General features: G+C 51.5%; 1 protein-coding gene across 7 annotated transcripts in view; it reads right to left on the bottom strand.

Annotated features, from left to right (window-relative positions):
• Window positions 1-23,307, bottom strand: part of GRB10 (growth factor receptor bound protein 10) — a 217,528-nt gene that overhangs the window by 165,680 nt on the left and 28,541 nt on the right. For all 7 annotated transcript variants that reach the window (XM_043872860.1, XM_043872867.1, XM_043872858.1 and 4 more), the window contains exon 2: window positions 14,770-14,944. The gene's annotated coding sequence lies outside the window, so the exon portion shown is untranslated. The remainder of the gene's footprint in view (window positions 1-14,769; window positions 14,945-23,307) is intronic.

Genomic DNA, 23,307 nt, shown 5'->3' with positions numbered 1-23,307 from the left:
AGGTTAGAGTGTGCATGTATGTACAGGTTAGTGTGTGTGTGTACAGGTTAGTGTGTGTGTGTACAGGTTAGTGTGTGCACATATGTACAGGTTAGCGTGTGTGTGTACAGGTTAGTGTGTGCACGTATGTACAGGTTAGCATGTGCACGCATGTACAGGTTAGTGTGTGCACAGTGTAGAGGTTAGCATGCATGCATATGTACAGGTTAGCATGTGCACATATGTACAGGTTAGTGTGTGCTATATGTACAGGTTAGTGTGTGTGTGTACAGGTTAGTGTGTGTGTGTACAGGTTAGAATGTGCACGTATGTACAGGTGTGTGTGTGTGTGTGTGTGTGTGTGTGTACAGGTTAGCGTGTGCACATATGTACAGGTTAGTGTGTGTGTACAGGTTAGCATGTGCGCATATGTACAGGTTAGTGTGTGCTATATGCACAGGTTAGTGTGTGTGTGTACAGGTTAGTGTGTGTGTGTGTGTGTATAGATTAGCGTGTGCACATATGTACACAGACCCCACACACTCATGCACGTCATGGGGGCACTGGGCTGTGGGAGTCGTCACTCCAGGGTGGCCGCCACCCACAGGGTGATGCTTGCAAGTTTCTACTCTGTGGGAAGATACCTAACTCTCAAGGCCGGTCGTATTTTCTACCCTGCAAACATCTGCACCTCCTAATTGATCCACAGTCTGCCTGCTGGGTTTCTGCCCCCTCCCCCCTCCCCAGGCCACGGGCACAGGTCAGCTCCGGGCCCTGCCCCACCATCATCCGTCCCCTCCTGGGAGCCCCCAAGGGCGCACCCCTGCTGCCCTGCTCCCTCACCCACTGCTCCCAGTCCCCTTAGCAGTGGCCCCCCCAACTTCAAGTCCCCTGAACAGTGAGGGTCCCAGCAGCCACTGCTCAGACCTCACCCTCCCTCCCTCCTCATGGGCTCACCCACCCTCACCGTCTAAACACACCAGAAACTGCGGGCGCCCTCGACCCTCACCACGAATTCTAAGGACACGTGCACCGCCGCCCTGCGCGCTTCACTCTGCTGTCCCCTGACCTCTCAAGCCCAGCTGTCCAAGTCCTGGTCCTCTGGAGGTCACCACTTCTGGGCCTCAGCAGAAACGCCCTGTCCACGGGCTCAGTCAGAAGACCACAATGCCACTTGACTCCACCCTCTCCCCCATACCGCCCACGAGGGACCCAGGCACCGGCTGTGCCTCCCCAACTGGACCTTTGCCAAGCACAGGACTCTGCTGCTGGGTTTCCCGACGGCCGCTTCCCCAGCAGAGAAGCCAGATCGCCCTCTCAACCCTGAGGCCCCACAGTGCTGCTCAGCCCCTCACACGCCTCCAGGGAGCCCCATCCCTCTCAGAGTGAAAGCCACACCACGAAACAGGCTCTGCATCCCCGTGGGGGCGGGGAGGACACGGGGGAGGGGTCAGGGCAGGGGCAGAGGCTGGCCAGAGGACCACAGAGGACGTCAGGCCAGGTCTGAAAAGCACCCCAACCCCCTTCTGCTCACGAAAGCCACTCTGCTCAATCAAAGGCTCCCAGAAGCACAGGAGGAAAAGAAAATCACCGAGCTTCACATAAAATGCATGGGTTTCACTGTGAGGTCTTTTCACAGCAAAGGAAAGTGGGGCACCAGGAAACTGCCTCCTCCCCGCCAACCCCATTAAAAAGAAGGGAACCTGAGCAGAGCAAGGCCAGTGCAGACTAGTGCCCGCCGCCACGGCCTGGAGGAGGCTCTGGGTCCCACTCAGCACGGGGCCACCCCCGGGAGTGACCAGTTAGGCCAAGGACACGGCTGCCCGCTGCAAGGTGTGGGTCTGACCACCGCTGCCATGCGCTGCAAATCCCATGAAAGATCAGATCACTCACTGCCTCCTTAGACCATTTCCCACTGTTTAAAAATAAAGCCTATATTTACCCCAGTTAAAGTCCTCCCAGTTTAGATATAAACTAGCCCCAAATGTCACAGGAAAAGTTATCTGAAAGGTTTAATCTGTAAGAGATGTTGTTGGTCAGTCGCTCAGTCTGTCCTACTCTGCGAACCCATCAACTGCAGCCCATCAGGCTCCCCTGTCCTTCACTATCACCCAGCATTTGCTCAAACTCACATCCGTTGAGTTGGTAATGCTGCCTAACCATCTCATCCTCTGTCATCCCCTTCTCCTTTTGCCTTCAATCTTTCCAGCATCAGGGGTTTTTTTCCCAATGAGTCGGCTCTTTGCATCAGGTGGCCAAAGGACTGGAGCTTCAGCTTCAGCATCAGTCCTTCCAGTATGTACACAACTTTAAGAAAACAGGACCCAGGGAAGGTCCTCTGGCCTCGGTGTGCAGATGCCAAGAACCTGCTACCTGGGGTGGGGCGGGGGTGGGGATGCTAAAAGCAGACCTCCTCTAAACACACCGCCCTCCCCACCTTCAGGGGTCCCAGGGATCTGGATTAATTAACAAAGCCCTGTGTAGAAATGACCGTCCACTCTGCCTCCCCTGGCAGGTCGAGGGTGGGGTGGGGCGGGGGTAGGAAGGGGCTATCTGGAGCAGAGTCTGGAGGGGTGGGGGATACACATCCAGGAGGGGTACCCCACAGGCCCGGGATGCCCGCCCAACCCCCTGCCCCACTCACTCAGTAGGAGAACACCTGAGCACAGGCCTGGGCTCACAGGGAGGTGGGGACCCCTGACACCACAGTCTGGACGTCATACGCGTCCTGGCACCTGAGCCCCGGGCACGCCCGGAGCGGTGTGACACTGGACAGCCCACTCTGACCTGAACGTCATCCCACAAGTGGGCTGCGTGGTATCAGTGGGCACGGACAAGGGCCGTGGCGGGTGGGCGGGCTAGGCTGCCTGGCTGAGCGTGGCAAAGTGGAAGAAATTAGGCAGAGGTAGGCCCAGCTGGCAGGGGGCAGAGGAACAAACTCCAGAGATGAAGGAGCACGGATGGAGCCCAGATGGCTGACACTGGTCCAGGAAAACACAGTGGCATCCGTTCTGGCCAGAGAGTCTAGTATCAGACAGCTCTGCTTTCACGGACAATGCAAAAGGGGGAAAGCTACTGCAGCATTTCTTTCAAAAACATCCTGGATAAGTGCACCTGTGGCTGATTCATGTTGACGTATGGCAAAAACCATCACAATAATGCAAAGAAATTATCCTCCAATTAAAATACATTAATTTCAAAAATCCTGGGAAAATCACAATTTCTGCTTTAAGAAGACTCCAAAATTAAAAATTTTAAAACATCTTGTCTTCTCACTTAAAATAGGTTGAATGGGTCCATGCTCTACAATCTAGATGATGCTGAAAATTCTTAAACTCCGAATATCTAGGTATTTATAAACATATTCATCTGTTATGTATGAAATTTGGCTTCGTATTACAAAGTTCTTTTTTTCTCAACTATGAAATTTTAAACTATGAGTTTTAAATTGCTTTGTTTCCAAAAAAATTTAAAAAGATGTTGTATCTACTTGGTCACAACACTTCCACATTGTCAGAGTCACTAAAAATATCCACAAAGAGTTTTTCTTCTGGAGTTTGCATAACTTGCAGGATCTGTCATTTTCAAGGCAATATTGTCCCCCATAGTTCCAAGAACTGCAGTAACTAAGAAAGTAAGATGTATCATGTGAAATGCGAGGCTGGATGAACCACAAGCTGGAATCAAGACTTCAGGGAGAAATATCAACCTTAGATATGCAGATGATACTACCCTTACGGCATAAAGCAAAGAGAAACTAAAGAGCCTCTTGATGAAGGTGAAAGAAGAGAGTGAAAAAAGTTGGCTTGAATTCAACACACAAAAAACTAAGATCATGGCATCTGATCCCATCACTTCATGGCAAATAGGGAAAAAATGGGAACAGTGGCAGATTTTACTCTTTTGGGCTCCAAAATCACTGCAGATGGTGACTGTAACCATGAAATCAAAAGACACTTGCTCCTTGGAAGGAAAGCTATGACAAACTTCAACAGTGTATTAGAAAGCAGAGACATCAATTTTCTGGCACAGGTCTGTATAGTTAAAGCTATGGTTTTTCCACTAGTCATGTACAGATCCATACATGAGTTGGACCATAAAGAAGGCTAAATGCAAAAGAATTGATGGCTTTGAACTGTGGTGCTGGAGAGACTGCTGAGAGTCCCTTGGACTGCAAGGAGATCAAACCAATCAATCCTAAAGGAAATCAACCCCAAACATTCAATAGAAGGACTGATGCTGAAGCTCCAGTATTTTGGCTACCTGATGCAAAGAACTGACTCATTGAAAAAGACCCTCATGCTGGGAAAAATTGAAGGCAGGAGGAGAAGAGGATAAAAGAGGATGACATGGTTGGATGGCATCATCCACTCAATGGACATAAGTTTGAGCAAACTCCGGGAGATGGGGATGGACAGGGAGGCCTGGTGTGCTGCAGTCCATGGGGTTGCAGAGTCAGACATGACTGAGCAACTAAACAACAACATCATCAGGAGACGCAGCTCTAACCATTTATCAGACCTGTTTGGAAAGCTGAATGTGCTACTACCATCACTGGATAAAGACAAAGACTAAGAAAAACAGCTTTCCTTACTGCATCTCTTCTTGTTTCTACCTGAGCAGGTGCGCACACAAAGGCTCCCATCATCATCCTTCCTTGTGTCTCCACTGTGGGGCAGCCCTGCCCACTGGAAGCTTCCATGACCACAGACAGGTCAAGCTTGGCAAGAGTGACTTGTAGGGTGAGCAATGGAGCCGTGCTGGGGTAGCTACCCTTAATTTCAGACAACCAACTGCAGGCAGAAGGACATACATCGTGACTTCCCCAGTGGCCCAGTGGTTGAGAATCCAGCTGGCAATGCAGGGCACATGGTTCGAGCCCTGGTCAGGGAACTAAGACCCCACAGGCCATGTAGCAACTAAGCCTGCATGCTGAATTACCAAGCCCACGCTCTGTGGCTCTTGTCACTCAGCTACAGAGCCCGTGGCCTGCAGAGAAAGATCCCCCAGACACAACCAAGGTCCTGTGTACCACAACTAGGCCTGACGCAGCCAAATAAATACAATAATATATTGTTAACAAGAAAGAAAGAAATACACAGGCAGTTCTCAGGCTTAGGGTCTGCCCACTCCCCAACATGTGAAGCCAAGTCCATCCCAATGCAAGGCAAGATAGGCAAGTTTTTATATCACCAAGATCCACAAGTTCCCAGTCTAAATTTGCCGACCACCATCCTACGAGGACAAAGACAGCAAACACCTTAGATGATGATCTCCCCAGACTGCAGATTCAGCCTGCAAGGACCTCCAGGTCCTGTGATAACTTGCTGCTAACCAGGATGGGAACCTCCCAGACCACAGCCTGAGCTATCTGAGGAGAAAGCTACAGTGAGCTCCCTATGCCCCCAGGAATCATCTCTAACCATTCCCAACATGAGTAAAAGCAGCAAAATAAGGGCAGATTAACAGCATCCACAGTGGTCTGGTCGCTGACACTATAATGAGGCTCGGAACGAATTAGCAAGGTGGGGTCCACACGTGTCCAGACCTCTGTCTTGGTGCCTGTTCACTGCCTTGGCTGGCCTTGGAAATCATCTCCCTGACCAGCCCTACCCTTGCTCTCTCCCAGACCAGAACACAGATGAGCTGATTGGCAGACCCACAGTCACACCCCAAACCAGAAACTCCGGACTTGCACAGGAGAAAATGAGGTCCAGAAAGGAGGGTGGCAGAAGGGCAGGGCACTCCTCGAGAGAAGGCCCCAGGCAGTAAAGAAATACCAGCTGTATCGAAACCACAAGAACCTGGAAACAGCCCAAACGACTACCCGCAGGTGGACGGATAAGCTCGCTGCAACGGATCCACACAAAGGAATGCTACTCAGCAATAAAAAAGGAACAAGTTCTTGCTGCAACACAGATGCATCTCAAAATAACGACGCCGAGGGCAAGAGGCCAGACAAAATAAACCAGGCAGCTTTATGTGACACTCTAAAAAATGCAAACTCATCAATTGTATTGCCTTGAGGTTACAAATAAACTTTTTTATAATTATTACTTTATTTTCATCAAGCGCAACATTAACGTTTCATTTATTTATTTTTGCTGCACCATGCAGCATGTGCGATCTTAGTTCCCCAGCTAGGAATCAAACCTACACCCCTGGCATTGGAAGCACAGAGGACTAACCACTGGACCACCACTGAAGTCCCACAAATAAACGTTAGTGAGACGGGGTGAATAAAGGGGATGAGCCGTCTCTAACTTACTGGTGCCCTGGTGCCCTCTCTGTAAAATGGGGAGAGTTTATATTCACTTCAGAGGGCTGTTGTGAAGGTCTGATAATTTAATCCATGGAAGCACTTACTAGAGGCCCCAGCACACACACACAATGCACTTCTTACAGCCACTGTTCTGGGTGTCACTGCTATCTGGTCTCTGCGCCTGCTCCCTCCACAGAGCACGTGCCCTGCAAGGCTATCTGCTGCCTGCAGCTCCCACATCCGAGACGGTGCAGACCGAGCCAGGCACCCCTCCACCACCTCCTGTGACACGGGGGCATCACACAGGGGTCGCGTCTGAGCTGAGAATGCTGGCTTCAGATCCCATGACTTATCTTAAATAACACGCCAACTGCAAGCCTGCAGTGCACTTTGTCCAACTTTAACTTTGACATTGACTGCCACTGCTTACAAGCACGAAGCTTTAAGGAAAAAAGAGGGGGTATGTGGATAGCTGGCTCACTTTGTTGTGCAGTAGAAAGTAACAGCAGTGTGAAGCAACTATACTCCAAAAAAAAAGCTACAAGGATACACTGTACAATGGGGAACATAATCAATACTTCATAATAACTATAAATAGAGTATAACTTTCAAAAATTGTGAATCACTAAATTGTATACTTGTAACATATCATATTGCACACCAACTATACGTCAATAAAAAGTTAAGATTTGAAAAAAAACAAAAAAAAAGAAATAATGGCTATTCAGTCATAAAGAGAACGAAATACTGCCATGCGCAGCTAAATGAATGGGTCTCAATGCATGAATAAAAGTCAGAAAGGCAAGTATCTTATGATCTCACTTATATGTGGAATCTAAAATATGACACAAATGAATGTACTTATGAAACAGAAACAAATTCATGGACACAGAGCTCTAACAGACCTGTGGTTGCCAAGGAGTGGGGGGAGGGGGGAAGGACTGGGAGTTTGGGATTAACAGATGCAAACTCATCCACTGCTGTTGCTCAGTCGTGTCCGACTCTTTGTGACCCCAAGAACTGGCACGCCAGCCTTCCCTGTCTCTCACCGTCTCCCAGAGTTTGCTAAAACTCCTGTCCGCTGAGTCACTGATGCCATCCTGCCATCTCATCCTGTCGCCCCCTTTCCCTCTTGCTTATCCACAGGATGGAGCAATAATAGGCTCCTACTGTCTAGGCAGGGAATTATATCCAATTTCCTGGAATAAACTATAGTGCAAAAGGATATGAAAAAGAATATATTTATATATATCAAAGAAAAGAAAAGCTCCATGAGTGTCTGTTCCTACTACCAAAGAGCCAAGAAAAGAGCCAGAGCCTTCCCAGTGATCCCACCCTACCCAACAGAGCCAGAGCCTTCCCAGTGATCCCCGCCACACCCCAGCAGAGCCAGAGCCTTCCCAGTGATCCCACCCTACCCAACAGAGCCAGAGCCTTCCCAGTGATCCCCGCCACACCCCAGCAGAGCCAGAGCCTTCCCAGTGATCCCACCCTACCCAACAGAGCCAGAGTCTTCCCAGTGACCCCACCCTACCCAACAGAGCCAGAGTCTTCCCAGTGACCCCACCCTACCCAACAGAGCCAGAGTCTTCCCAGTGATCCCCGCCACACCCCAACAGAGCCAGAGTCTTCCCAGTGATCCCCGCCACACCCCAACAGAGCCAGAGCCTTCCCAGTGATCCCCACCACACCCCAACAGAGCCAGAGTCTTCCCAGTGATCCCACCCTACCCAACAGAGCCAGAGCCTTCCCAGTGACCCCCACCCTACCCAACAGAGCCAGAGCCTTCCCAGTGATCCCACCCCACCCAACAGAGCCAGGGTCTTCCCAGTGACCCCACCCTACCCAACAGAGCCAGAGCCTTCCCAGTGATCCCCGCCACACCCCAACAGAGCCAGAGCCTTCCCAGTGATCCCCACCACACCCCAACAGAGCCACAGCCTTCCCAGTGACCTCACCCTATCCAACAGAACCAGAGCCTTCCCAGTGATCCCCACCCCACCCAACAGAGCCAGAGTCTTCCCAGTGATCCCACCCCACCCAACAGAGCCAGAGCCTTCCCAGTGATCCCACCCCACCCAACAGAGCCACACCCTTCCCACTGACCCCCACCCTACCCCAAAGAAAAAGCCCAACAGAGCCAGAGCCTTTCCAGGAATACCCACCCTACTCTAACAAAGGCCAGTGGTGAAATGTTCCCACCCACCCAGGTGTCAGTGTTCACCTAACTTCCCACCCCCTTGACCCCTGGCCTATGGGTAGCTGGTGCTTAGGCTCAGACCCCCTGCCACTGTGCCTGCTGCCAAGAAGACCTGGTCTTCTTCCTCCCACCTGGAGGAAGTAGACACCCAGCTCCCCTGTAGGGGCAGGGCAGCTTCGCCTCCAGTCTGATGGCGTCAGGGGGGTATCAAGAGGTGAGAGGAGGGGTGAACTGGCATTTTGCCCCCTCCTGCACATCCCAGTCCAGCAGGGTCCAGTGGGAGATCCGTCCCACTCCACAGTGAGAAAGCTGAGCTCGTGGCCCTGATCTCAGGGGCCCAGGGGAGGCAGTGCTCCAGGAAGGCGTGACAGAGACTGGGGAGGAGCTGCGCTCACCCACGCCGACCGTGGTGAGCAGCGTGGTGCACCCCGCAGAATCACAGACCCCGAGGCCACCGACGTCCACCCCACAAGGCCGCGTCTACACTTCAACAGTGAAACTCCCTGCCAAGAAGGTTAAAACAGGATCCAGAGTCCCCCGACACAAACCCAAGATGTCCAAAACACAACTGAGCACCAGGCTGATGCAACTGGACTGAGCAAGGACAGTTGACAGAGGCAGCCCTGGAGACCCGTGTCCAGAGCCTCAGCCCAGCAGTCACAAACACGCTTCCACAGGAGCTGCCCTCTCAAACAAATGCAAGCCGAAAAGCGACACCTCCAAGTGCCTCCTAAGCAGGGAAAAACATTATTTCTCTTCCTTTTCTCTTTAAATTCTTGTTGGAATAGAGCTGCTTTATCACGTTGTTAGTTTCTGCCGCACAGCACCGTGAGCCAGCCACGCACACACACACATCTCCTCTTGTTTGGGCTTCCTTTCCATTGAGGTCACCACACAGCGCTGAGCTGAGTTCCCTGTGCTGTGCAGTGGGGTCTCATTAGTTACCTGTTTTATACATAGCAGTGTCTACACGTCAACCCAACCTTCCAATGCAGCCCACCCCGCTGTCCCCCTTGGTGCCCATATGTTTGTTTGTTTACACCTGAATCTCTTCTTCTGCTTTGCAAATAGCTTCATCTGCACCATTCTAAATTCCACATACGTGTGTTAATATACAGTATTTGGTTTTTCTCTGTCTGACTTGCTTCACTCTGCATGACAGCCTCTAGGCATTTCTCTTCCTTCAATCTTAAGTGACTTTTAGGTCCTTTTCATCAGAGAATAATTTGCTAAGATACAGCTTCAACATATCTGGACCCAACAGAGCTCATTAGGCATTTACTGAGATCCCGCCATGTGTGAGGACACCTGGCCCTGCTCAGGCTTGCTCACCTTGCTTCTGGGTTTAACCCAGTGACGGTGACAGGCATGGGCAACATCACCAGCTCAGGGCAGGAAGGGCAAAGTCCCCAAATGAGGCAGAAATAAAACCACAGGGGAGCTCTGCCGGAGGGTGCAGTCAGCCCAAACAACGTGAGGATGCTCTCCGTGCAGAGATGACAGCAGACAAAGTGAACAGGGGAAGTGAGGGAGGGGAAACGGGAAGCAGACACAGAAAAGTCAGGGGAGCACGCTGATCCAGAAACCGAGAGACAAGAGAATGCCCAGGAGGGAAGGAAAGCAAGCACGCGTCAAAGCACACGGGCGTCTGAAAGGCCTGTTCACGGCCAGCTGATGCAAGGACCAAACAGCCGGGCGCACGCTGTGATCTTCTGCCCTCGAAGAGAGGAAGGCAGAAGCCGTTCCATCTTTAGTGAGATTCTGAGGACACTTTGGTTCAAACAATACTGTAAATGGGAAGAAACAACTGATCCATGCAACTGGGCAGAGAAGTAGTCTCTACCCTTAGCCTAGCCCTGTCTTGCTGTAAGTTAAAATAACTGCAATAGCAAAAACGAGCTCTCCTCTGCCTGCACCTCAAGGGCAAACAAGCCAGGGAGAGAGGCGCTCTCCCACCAGCCACCCTGCAGGGGCAGGACCGCCTCTATGGGCCGCGCGGCGGGAGGGCAGCGGCAGGACCGCCTCTATGTGCCACGGCAGGAGGGCGATCGCCAGAGGCTGGGCCGCCAGTGGGGCCGCGGCAGGGACGCTGAGCCTGGGGGCGCGAAGCTCTGACCCAAGTGAGTTAAAAGTTATCCAGTGACAGCAAAACAACCAGCCAAAACACAGGGCCCGAGGATGGTGAGGCGGAGGGAAGCACTCAGCGGCCTCTTTGGGACCTGGAGTGGGAAGACAGAAATCGGATGATGAAAATCATTTGCACCTTTCTCTCTCTCATCACCATGACCCTGAATCAAACAGGTCTCCTGAGATCCAGTAGACTCTGCTGTCATCCGATCCATCCCACCCCACTTGACCACCCATGAATCCGTGATTCCCACACTGGGTTCACCTAGGTCTGGGCTGGGTGGCCTGGCGGGAGCCACTGTATAAAAAAGCCAGAGGTGACATAACCATTTCCCTAACTGCCCTCCCACTGGGCACCCTTGGACCCCCTTACTTCGTGATGCAACGTCTGTCTGGACCTCCAGTGGGCTGGCTTTCACCCAACTCACAGATCCAACAGAACAAGAGTGCTTAACAGAATCATGCTACTCATGTGCGTTTCATGCTTGCAGACCAAGGTACCCTCAGCACCGAGGACAGACCTGGTATCACACGGCTGCCCATGAGGATCTTACAGAATAAGTAGATCAAAGTCAGGAAAGTAAGAACAGATCTACTGATGGTTTCAACCAAGCATGCTATTTAATGTGCTCAGGTGAGCTTAACTTGGGTCACATGTGTTCCCTGTACTGCAGAGGCTCATCAAGGATGCCAAGGATCCCCACCCTGCACCCTGGTGGGCAGGCAAAGTCCACACAGCCTGCAGTAATGGTCTGAGCGTGGAGTCCATGGACCTGTGCGCCCCCCCACTCCCTGCACATCCCACCAGCATGCATTTCAGGAACTGGCCAGGGCGAAGGGTGCAGTATGCAGCCACGGAATACCACAAACCGGCTTTAGAAAGCCAAAGACTTTCTACCTGCTCAGCCCTGCTGAGGCCCATCACGAGAACGGTCACAGGGACACAGGGAAGCAACAGAGGCTCCCACAGCCCTGCCCCTCTGGGTCAGCGGGCGCTCCAGGCCCCGTCCCTGTTGTGGGTTCCACGTGGTGCTTGGACAGGGCACCTGAGCAAGAGTCCCGGTCAAGGAAGGGTACTGGGGCTGAGAAGGTTTTGGAAAGTCCCCACAGGGCACACTCTGGGGTCACTCTTTAGTCAGTGCACCTGCTGACCCTCTGGGGACCAAGGCTAGGTGGTCACAGACACAGCTTCCCACTCTCGGGGGTCAGTGGGATGGATCCCATACTGTGCCTTCCACACCAGTGGGCCCACTGCCTAAGCTGCGCTGATAATTAGATTTCGAGCCCAAACAGGAGGATTAACTGTGAAACGAGGCTTCATTTCAATGCTGTGTCCGTGCCAAGAGGTGCCTGGCCAGACTGTCAGAACCCATAGGTTTAAGTCTTTTGTGTTTGACCAATCTGACCAGAAGAAGGACAGGAGGTGCAGGCTGGTCAGGTGCGCTGAGAAGCGGGGTCTCAGGAGGCTCAAGGGTGTATTCTTGCCTTTTTCAGATGTGTCTCTTCCACACTAGGAAGGCTCAGCAGAAACACACACAGTCCCCATCCTCCAGGCATCTCAGGACAATTTAGAAGGGCTCACAGGTGAAGTGGAGGCAGGACCGAGGAGCAGGGGACCAGCCTGACAGCATGATGTGGCCCAGGCCCCACAGCACCCCACACAGTCTACACAGGACAAGCCCCAGCACCTGGGGCTTGTGCCCTGAAGCCTCGGACTCCAAGAGCTGGCGCTGCCATCAGCCACAAAGTGCATTTTTTTCAATATAATTAATTCTCCCGGGAGACAAGGTGCTTCTGTGATCTTCATACACCTCTGCTGGGAGGAGAGGTCCCATGTCAGAGAAAGCAGTCTGTCTGAGGGCACAATCTGTCCACCACGAGGGCCACACAGGTTCAGGAAAGTTCGAGAAGCCTCACTGACACCCAGGGAAGAGCATCACACTGCAGGCAACATCAGCCGTCCTGCCCACTGACTGGAGGGGAACACAAAAACGTCACACGTGCGTTTTTTGAGCTTGGAACAGAACGTGCACCATGTTAGCCTCTAAGATAAGGAAGACACTCGGGAAGCATCTACTGAATGAACCCCAAAGATTAAGAACCCTTCTGTTCTGCTCTGTGGACCACAGAGGAAACCTGGAGGGGAAGAGCAAGGTCAGCAAGGAGGCAGCAGAAAGGAGAGGTGGAGAAACGAGATGGGAAGGGGAAGGACGCAAGGCGGACAGAGTACAGCCTTCCTGCCAAGGGCTGTCTGTGGGCCCCAGTCCCCAGTCCCTTCAGCCACTTGGCCTGGGGGGCGCTCCCCGCTGTTAGGGGATAAATTCAGACACAGCCATGGTAAAGCCTCAACCTCCAGGATCTCAGAATGTGACTGTGCTTTAAAGAAATAATCAAAGTAAAATGAGGACTTCACAGAGGTCTCATCCCATAATATGACTGGTGTCCTTCTAAGAAGAGGACGTAGAAACACAGCATGTGAGGTCACAGGGAGAAGACGGCTGTCTACACACCCAGAGACAGCCCTCAGGAGAGGTCAGCCTGCCCACACCTTGATCTCTGACTTCCGGCCTCCAAGATTGCCAGCCGGAATGTGGTTTATGCCAGCGGCTGAGATGACTGATAAAAGTTCGTCTAATCAAGGTTATGGTTTTTCCAGTGGTCATGTATGGATGTGAGAGTTGGACTGTGAAGAAAGCTGAGCGCCGAAGAATTGATGCTATTGAACTGTGGTGTTGGAGAAGACTCTTGAGAGTCCCTTGGACTGCAAGGACATCCAACCAGTCCATCCTAAAGGAGATCAGTCCTGGGTGTTCACTGGAAGGACTGATGCTGAAGCTGAAACTCCAATATTTTGGCCACCTGATGCGAAGAGCTGACTCATTTGTAAAGACCCTGATGCTGGGAAAGATTGAAGGCAGGAGGAGAAGGGGACGACAGAGGATGAGATGGTTGGATGGCATCACTGACACAATGGACATGAGTTTGGGTAAACTCTGGGAGTTGGTGATGGACAGGGAGGCCTGGTCTGCTGTGGTTCACAGGGTCGCAAAGAGTTGGACACGACTGAGCAACTGAACTGAACTGAATGAACTGAACTGAGCTGGCTGATACAATCTCCACTTACCCACTACTCTTTCTGCGCAAAGGCTCTAGCAGGCGCACGTGCAAGAAGGCCATCCAGCCTCAGTGCTCTACCGGACACCTCAGACCCACTAACAGCATGGTAAGAACCCACAGCCAGGCCAGCCGGAGTGAGAGAGAAGGTCCGTCGCCAGGTCAGCCTCCTCGGGAGGCAGTGAGGCGGAAGGGGCCAGCACCCGCCCTGGACCGTCACGGCGTACATACCCTGGACGTCACGGCGCGCCCGAGCTGGACCGTCACAGTGCGTCCACCCTGGACGTCACAGCACGTTCACCCTGGACGTCATGGCGCACATGCCCTGGACCGTCCTAGCGCACCCACCCTGAACCGTCCTGGCGCGCCCGCCCTGCACCGTCAAGGTGCACACGCCTTCAGTCGCAGTGCTACAGGTGGGCAGATCCACAACAAAGAAAACAGGGCCTCAGCAGGGCCCTCCACCTCGGCTCTGTTCTGGCCCAGCTCTAAAAAGAACAGCTGCCAACTCCTGAGGGCTCACCGTGGGAATCTCAGAATAACCTGGGAGCATATCAGCACTCACGCCTTTCCAGGTGGCTCAATGGTAAAGAATCTGTCTGCCAATGCAGGAGACACAGGTTCAATCCCTAGGTTGGGGAGATCCCCTGGAGAAGGAAATGGCCACCCTCTCCAGTACTCTTGCCTGGAAAAATCCCATGGACAGAGGAACCTGGCAGGTTACAGTCCACCGGGTGGAAAAGAGTCAGACCCAACTGGGCAGCTGAGCACACGTGCAGACCAGCACTCACTGCACAGAACGCAAGGGGCCTGGAGCAGGTGAGCAGCAGGGACGGTGGCACAAAGGCTGGGCTGCAGGGCCTGCACCCAGCGCCTTGTGCTCTACCATCCCACCCACCTCAGCTCCAAGACACGGAGGGGGGAGGCCACCGAGCAGGCGGGGCTCCCAAAAGAAGCCCTGGAAGGAAGGGCCCAGTGGGACGTCTCTGCCCACACTTAGTGATTTGCAATAGGATGCATTTACTAATGGCCCCGTCACCAACAGTGAACAGACCCACGTCCTGCCAAGTATCCAAACAGAGCTTACCTGTCGGGGGCTTTCTGGGGCTCTGGGTGTCTGGGGGCCAGCTGGCTGGAACGTAGAAGTAGCGGCTGGTCTCGGTCACAGGTCACAGGTCACGGTCACGGTCACAGTCACAGTCACGGGGCCGTTGCCCCCTGCAGCCCCCTCTTCAGGCTCAGCATGATGCCCAACTCCAAAGCTGAAAAGGCAAGAAGGCCTTCACTCAACATGCTGAATTTGCACAAGTGTGAATTTTACACCTTGCACCCAAGAATACAAGTTTTAAAACAATTTTTAAACAAACAGAAGTGTTTTTTCTTTTTTTTTCAAGGAGACTGTTTAAAAGACAGACTTTGAAAGGAGTCCACAAGCAGCAGGCTGCTGGTCGCCATGGCGCTGACCACAGGGATAAAGGCCCACAGACACCAGAAAAGCCTTGGGAAGCTGCTGGTCCCAGGTCACTGCCCGAGTGCTTCCCACACCCCACCCCCCCAAAAAGCCAGGCAGGTAAGGACTGGGCAGGCCTCTGCTCTCTTGCAAAGCCAAGTCTATACCTGTAAGGCATCCATGGCACCTAGATCACAGCCCACATCCTTCCCAGGTCCTGCCAGGCTACAGCCCTCACCCCATCCCCCGGGACCATCCTCATCTGAGACTAGGTTCTGGCCCATGGTGTGCAGTGCCTGAGATGCCCTGGGCAGGGCCCACGTGTGTGCCATGGTGGGGGCGGGAATCCAGGCTATTTCTTCTGATTCAACACTCTCACTTCTATTGTGAGGGCCAAGACCCTGCTCCAGAGTTGGGGGGTGGGGAACAAAGATGAAGATTCCCCCTGCCAGAGGGCAGCATCTGGTCACCAAGACAGCTCTGCACTCCGCCCCTCTGCAGGGCGGAGGGGAGAGAGGGCCGCCTCCCAGGGGGTCCTGGCACGTGACACTGGATGCCACGGAATCTCTGCGCTTCACCCCTCTGCAGGGCGGAGGGGAGAGACAGCTGCCTCCCAGAGGGCCCTGGCACATGACACTGGATGCCACGGAATCTCCCCAAGTCCAGAGGAAACACTCACTCGACGACAGGGAGATCGGCAGACAGCACAGGGTCCGTGGACAAAAGTCCCGAGCACCACTGTGCCTGTGTCTGCGGCGCAGTGTCCTTGGGTGGGGACATGTCACCCAGGGATGTTGAACTAGCTCACCCTGACCACTCAATGGCGGAAACAAAGCCTGCCCTGCCTCCGACCTGACGTGGGAGAGGCCAGTGTCGAGGATTTAGAAATCCCTGCAGAAGGTGCATCTGGGCACTCAGGCTAAGAATCTGGTGTGGGAGCCAGACAACGTCTGCCACCCCCTGACCCCACTCCCTCTCAGCGGGTGACCTGTGGGTGGATCACCCCACTCCCTGAGCCTCAGTGTCCCCCACTGTGAAGATAACATCTCCCTCCAGGGCTTTTATGAGCATGAAGTGAGCAAACGCATGCCAAGACTTAGGATACAACACACAGTAAATGTTAGACAAATGCTAGTTACAAGCTAGGACTCAGCAGGCAAGTCCCCTGCTGTCAGATGCAGAACACAGTGGCTTCTTGCAAGCTGTAAAGGCTGCTGGTGTTTAGAGGGAACGCTGAACTTCTAGACCCTGATACAGGATTATCTGACTGCTGAAAGCTGAATATTACCCATGCGTGCAAAGGCATTTGATGAAAGGTGCCTGCTTTCACCCTCAAAGAATGTGTAAGCCTGAAAAGTGTTACAATGTTTATGTCCAGTGGAAGGACTCTAAATTCCAGGAGCTAAGTTGACTTCAAGTTTCAAAATCTTAAAAAAGAAAACAAAAAGGCGAATGGTCACACAGGCATGAGAGTCTTTGAACAACTGGCTGGCATGTTGGCAAGGGCACCAGGTCGTACGACAGCAGAGTACCACATGCCCGTCATCACCTCTAACCCTCACATCCTGAGAGGTCTCCCCTCATTTCCAGAGGAAAAATCTTTCCTTGGACGTCACCCAAAAGCCCCAGGACCAATTCCAAATGCATCTTTCATGCCTGTGACCTTCAGCTGACAATATATGTTCGGGAGATTTACTTTTTATACTAAATTTTTTTAAAAATGACAGACATAGTTGCCTGTCAAGCTGTTCACCACTTTAAGCATTTTCATGTGTTTTTAAGAAAGTGGATATATAACAGATAAAACAAAGACATGATTTTTGAACCTGATGAGCTGAAAAGAGAGAAAACAGCACCCTCCCCAGGAACAAACGTACAGGCGCTATTTCCAGGGCCCCATCACCTGGACCCCCACCAGCACAGACCCACAGGCTTCCTGTAGGAACCAGACCAGCTGCACCCAGACCCACAGAAGAGATGGAACTTTCTGGGTGCTGATCACCAATCAGGTGGTTCCATTGGCAGACATGACAAAAACTTGAAGAATATACAAACTTGGGCGAAAAAGAAATGTCTTCACTTACTTCCAAAATGTTTCAGAAACAAAGGACCTCTTGATTTCTGTTAAGTGCCGCTGATCCCTTCCAGAAATTCCTGAGTTAATATAAAGTTTTCCTTCTGTCTAGCTTTCTCACACTAAATATTTAGAGTCATAACAGTGACTATTTAGACACTCAACAAATCCCAAGCTTCATGATGAGGCTGTTCGGCCACTTTGAAATGAAGGCTGGGGCTTCTCAAGAGGGGACAAAATACCTTTCATCAAAAAAATTAAACTCAGGATTGTACTGACCTCAGAGGCCACTCTGTTTTCATGGCGTAAGAAGGTGCTTATAAGACAAACTGAGAAATACATGAAAGAAATGGAATTGAAGAAAAGGCAATGTTTTCTAAGTGATCATAAAAATCTCAGGATGCTGTTGCCAGAACCTTTGGACTGCTGAAAAGGAGCACAGTTAAAGCTGAGAATCTTCACTGTCCCTCACCACCGTCAGGCACACCTAGACGGCACCTGCATTCCAGTGATGCTACAGCTACTTCCAGGGTAGAGAAGCTGGAACGTGAGGATGCTGGCAACACAAGGAAGTTCAAACCCAGGATCGTTCCCGTCCAAATGCTGACATCCTGCTTTCAAACCACACACACAAAGGAAGGGTCTGGGAACAACTCAGCAGTGACACTGACCCAGTCTAGGAAGCGCCTTCCCATGATGGCCTTGGGACCATGGTCAGCAGACACCCCGAGCTCCAGAGGATGCAGAGCAGGGCCGAGGACCGGGCACTTGTGTCCCAGAAAGAGCTTCCCAACTGGATGCCGTCATGGGAACTTACCCAAAACCTATGGATGGGTCCAGACCCTACCTGGTTCTCAAGTTCAGGGTCAAGCAGAACCAAGGACACTACCAGTCCTCACCACGGGGCTTCTGGGGGACACCATGCAAGGCTGAAGATGGGTTGTCCAAGGAAGCCTGTCCAAGGCCAAACAGGACGGAAATGCAGCAGGATGAGGGGACTGCCTCTCTGAAGAGGCAGGACTCTTCTCCCCAGAACGAATCCAGAGTCTGCAGGGCAGTGAGGGGCAGGACACACACACACACACATGGTGAGTGACTAGAAGACAGACGGAAAATAGCCACTCTCCATAGCTGATAGGCATACATGTCTGTGCTAATTCAGTACTACGACCAGCCCAACAAAATAAGGAATATCACCACCCTTCCATGAGAGAGATAAAAGGCCTAGGTGTCTGGAAACGTAAATTCCTAAATGGGAAGATTAACCGTTACAAAGGTTTTGATTGTCTTCAAATAATGAACTTAAAAATTAAAATTAATTTTGTCAATGAAAGGCAGTATCTCATGAAAACTGACAAAATATAATAAAAGGTAAGACTGTCCATCGTAGAGCATTAAGAGAACAATCTGCTCATCACAGAAGACACTGTAAAAGCAAAAGTAATTAAAACAGGGTGGTGCTGTGTAGAAATCCTTCTAGCACCACCAGAAGGGCCGGGCTTACAAATATGAACGCTACCATCGCATTACAGCAGCACGAACTATCCTAAGGGGAGACTGTGCCGAATCCCCAAGCTTCCCCACAATGCACACACAGGACCCGTGGGATGGGGAGCCCTGACTCTCCTCTGCCCTGACTCTCCTGATGATGTTGCCCAAGATAAAGATGACACCATGATGACTGAGGAGGTGGCCATGACCACCCTTGAGTGACAACCTCTTGTGTCAGACACCCCACCAAACGCTTTAGAACCATTCTAGAAGATTAAAAGGAGTAAAAGGACATGAGACTCATAATAAGGCACAAATTGTGGTTCTTAATTAAGAGTAATGAAACATTGCCAGTTCTTGAGGTAGAATTATGACCCCATTTTATAGGTGGAGAAACCACGCCTGGGAGGCAATATGCTAGCTGTCGAGCTCACACAGCTAAGAAATGGAAAAGGTGAGATTCAAATCCATAGATGTTTGAATCCACCCACCTGCTCTAACATCGTGCTGATAAACTGTCATTTGCATGAGAAGAAAATAGACAACCTTTGCACTTATTTGTAAGGCTGCTCTTCATTTTTTTTCTTTCAATTACATTTTTTTGGAGCATAGTTCATCTTTTTTCTTTTAGAGAAATAGAAAATAGCCATAAAGAAGAGCCTGAAATTCAAAGCACAGAGGATGGGGGAGGGGGGGGGTCTCCTGCTTGCAGGAATCAGTATTTCAGTGATGGGCATAAAATAAGGAGCCTTCTTAACCTTATAACAGGCACCTACCAGACACCTCCTGTAGGCAGGTGGCCGACACAAGAAAGAGGCAGCAAAAGGCATGCAGACCATCTGAAGAAAATCATGGTTCCAAAGGATACGTGTGCCCCAGTGTTCACAGTGGCACGATTCACAACAGCCAAGCCCCGGAAGCCACCTGACTGACCGCTGACAGAGGAATGGGTAAGAAGATGTGGTTCATGCACACAATGGAATAGTACTCGGCCACGAAATGTGGAACAGTGCCATCTGCAGCACCATGGGTGACAGAGGAGTGGGTAAGAAGATGTGGTTCATGCACGCAGTGGAATAGTACTCAGCCACGAAAAGTGAAACAGTGCCATCTGCAGCTACGTGGATGAACCCAGACAGAGATGATCATTGTGAGTGAAGTAAGTCAGAAAAAGACAAATATCATATGATATCACTCATATGTGCAATCTAAAAAAAAGGATACAAATGAACTTATTTACAAAACAGAAACAGACTCACAAACATAGAGAACAGACTTACAGTCACCAGGAGGGAAGCATGGGAGGAGGGATAAATTAGGAGTTTGAGATTGACAATATATACCCTACTATATATAAAAGAATCAACAAGGACCTACTGAATAGCACAGGGAATTCTGCTCAATATTCTGTAGCAACCTAAATGAAAAAAAGAATCTGAAAAAGAATGGATACATGTATATGGTTAACTGAATCACTTTGCTATATGCCTGAAACTAACAACATTGTTAATCAACTATACTCCAATATAAAATAAAAAATTAAAAACAAAAAATACATACTAGACTCAAGTTCTTCACCAGGAGGCAAGGAAGGAGAAATCAATTCATCTACAGCCAAAGATCATCTGTGCAAAGTCCAAAGGGAAGCAAAAAGCCTCGAGAGAAACTACCATGAACACAGGCAACAATCTGCACTCAGTAAATCTCTCATTTATTAAAATAACATGGGATGAGAAGCCCAGTGTAAGAACAGGGAGAGGACAGAAGCAAACAATTCGTCAAACACACACATGAAACTCAACTTCCCAAGTAACCATGGAAACACAAATTATAGAAGCAATGAACGAGCTATAAATTTTGACACATCTGACTGCTGAACATTTAAAAAACTGAGATGACCCCTGGGAGTTGGGGATGGCCTTGGAGCAAGAGGGCTCTCCTAAGCCATAGGCGGGGCTCCTGAACAGGCTCTGGGCGGCTGAGCATCTCCCAAACATCAGTGTTAGAAGGAGAAATCTCACTTCTTGTAACTTATTGTCACCTGAGTGTGCACACACACACAAAAAAAGCAATCACTGCCACACCTGGGAACACAAGAAAGCTGGAGCAACCCAGACACACCTGCTCACCACCACCCCCTTCAGCTCCCAGCAGTGGCTCCCAGCAGGAACGCGTGGCAGAAACCCAGGGGCTGTCTGTGGCCTCCCTGACCTCCTGCCCGCGCAACCCACAAGGCCACTTAACTGTGGCCAAAGAAGCATTTGAAATCCATCCACGGCCTTCAGGTGCCAACACCAGCTATCACTCCCATCTGACCTGGACCCAGCTCCCTCCACATGCTGCGCCTTCACCCCTCACAAGCCAGCTGGGGGCTTGGGGTACACCTTGGGATACACAGAATGCCCACCAACAGCCCTGCCTGCCTTCAAGCTCCTGCGAAATGGCCAGCCCAAGATTCACCATCCAGGCCACTGGCCTGCCCCAAGTCCTGCCGCTCCCCTCCTGTGACCCCTGTCCGGGATGATCCCCTTTCTTCCTCCTCTCCTTGAAACCAACTTTATGATTAACCTCCCCATCCAAAACAGTATTCCCTTTCTTGTCCCACACCTGGTCCCCTGGGGACTGAGGATTGACAAAGAAAAGGGAGGATGGAAATGGAGCAGGACCCTGTGGAGCCCCCCTGGGCACCAAAGCCCCTCTTTATCCCTATTTCTTGCTTGTAGAAAAAGGCTTTCATTTCCTACGCTTTCCCTGAGTTCCAAAGAGCAGACCCAAACAGTTACTAACTAGGGAAGCGACGGAATGCAGGAACAGAGGAAAGGCAGGAAACTAATGTCCAGCAAGGAAACTAGTGACAACAGCTCAAGGATAAAGCAGGGTCCCAGCGCCTCCGTAAGGGATCAGCATGACAACATGATGCTCATCATGAGCTGTGCTGCAGAAACTCCCCAGGTGGAGGGTGGTGACCACATGCTGACTACAAGCATGGAGACCCCAGACTGGCTAGAACCAGAAGGTTAATGACTCAGATTCCTGTCACCTCACCACCAACTAATCAGAAGGTCCAGGAGCTGCACCTCTCGCCCCAAACGTTGCCTTTAACAACCGTCTGCTGGAAGCCATCGTGGATTTCGGGTGTTTTGCGCACGAGCTGCCCCTTCTCCTTGTCTAGCACCTGCAATAAACACTGCACTTTCCTTCACCACAACCCGTGGCAGTTGATGGGTTCTGCCGTGCCCCAGTGAGAGAACCCGAGTTCAGCTTGCTGACACCCTGCAGCACGCACCCTCTCCTCCCCATTCTGGCCTTACTCACCGCTCTAGGACCCCGCAGGCCCTGGAGACCCATCCCAGGGGTCCGAGGCTGCCTTCCTGCTGCTGACTCCGTGTCTGCTTCCCCACCGAGGAGCCACTCCACAGCTGGGGCCCAGACCCATACCAGACACTGCAACAGCCTCAGCTCTCAGCACAGGCTGAGGGCGCAAGGCTTTGCTGAGAGTGTGGAAACACCTCCTGATGGGAGCCTGGGGAGGTCTTCTGGTGCAGGGACTCTGCAGGCTGGCAGGTGATCCCGCGGGGAGGACCCCACCAGTGAGGTTAATAGCCCCAGCGAGCAACGTGCTCCCTCCCGATGGGAGCCTGGGGAGGCCTTCCAGCGCAGGGACTGGCAGGTGGGACTGGCAGGTGGCCCCGGCGGCGAGGACCCCACCAGTGAGGTTAATAGCCCCAGCAAGCAGCGCGCTCCCTCCAAGGCCGCAGCTTCTGGGTCCTGGGACGAGATGACCAAGTCCTGACCTCACATGAGGACGCAGTGATGCACAGCGCTTTTCAGAGAACTGGAGCTCTTGACTAATGGTGACTAAGATGAAGGAGGAAGAGAGATCAGGACTAACAGTCTTGCAAAAAGGGGGAACTGACAACAGTGCACGAGCTCGTCTGAAATTCCACATGAAAAAGACCCAGAAGAACCCCGAGTATCTCTGATGGGAGGGAGGCTGCGGGGAGGAACAGAGAGCGAGAGGGACTCGACTCTGCAGACTTCGGGGCTGGAATTTTCACAGGAAGGCAATTATGTAATAATATCATTTATCTTTCTAGAAAGACCTGTCATCAAGGTTCAGAGCAGTGGTCCTGCCTGCTCCTCCTCCCTCCCCACTCCTCACCCTGGATCCTGGTGACTCCCAGGCATCTCCTGCCTCGGCCCAAGCAGCCTCTGACCATTCTAGGAATTCCAGAGAATTCACTGCCCCCTCCCGCCAACAATGAGGCCATTAAATGCTTCCGGGAGGTCACATGAAAATGATCTCAGGGCTCTTTTGTACAGGCTGTTTCTAGAAATGCCAAGGATTTGCCTCTATTTTCTTTTCTTTTCCTTTCTTTTTGTACTTTCTTCTCTTCGGAGGTTAAAAAAAAAAAAGAAAAAACAGAATGAGGAAAAGTAAGTGAAGACTCTGTACCTTGTGGAGAAAGCACAGTTTACTCTTCAGGCAGCAACAGTTTTGCAGAAGGGGGACCAGCCAGCAGCTGGGTAGGGCTTCTCCCCTGCTCACCAGATAAACCGACAGGAAACGGACTTGATCTCGTTCGGGCGCTTTACTGCCGCTGTGCAAA

Source organism: Cervus elaphus, chromosome 18, assembly GCF_910594005.1.
Source record: "Cervus elaphus chromosome 18, mCerEla1.1, whole genome shotgun sequence".
Taxonomy (NCBI): Eukaryota; Metazoa; Chordata; class Mammalia; order Artiodactyla; family Cervidae; genus Cervus; species Cervus elaphus.
The sequence above is the reverse complement of the archived record's forward strand: the minus strand, read 5'-3'. Positions and strand labels throughout refer to the sequence as shown.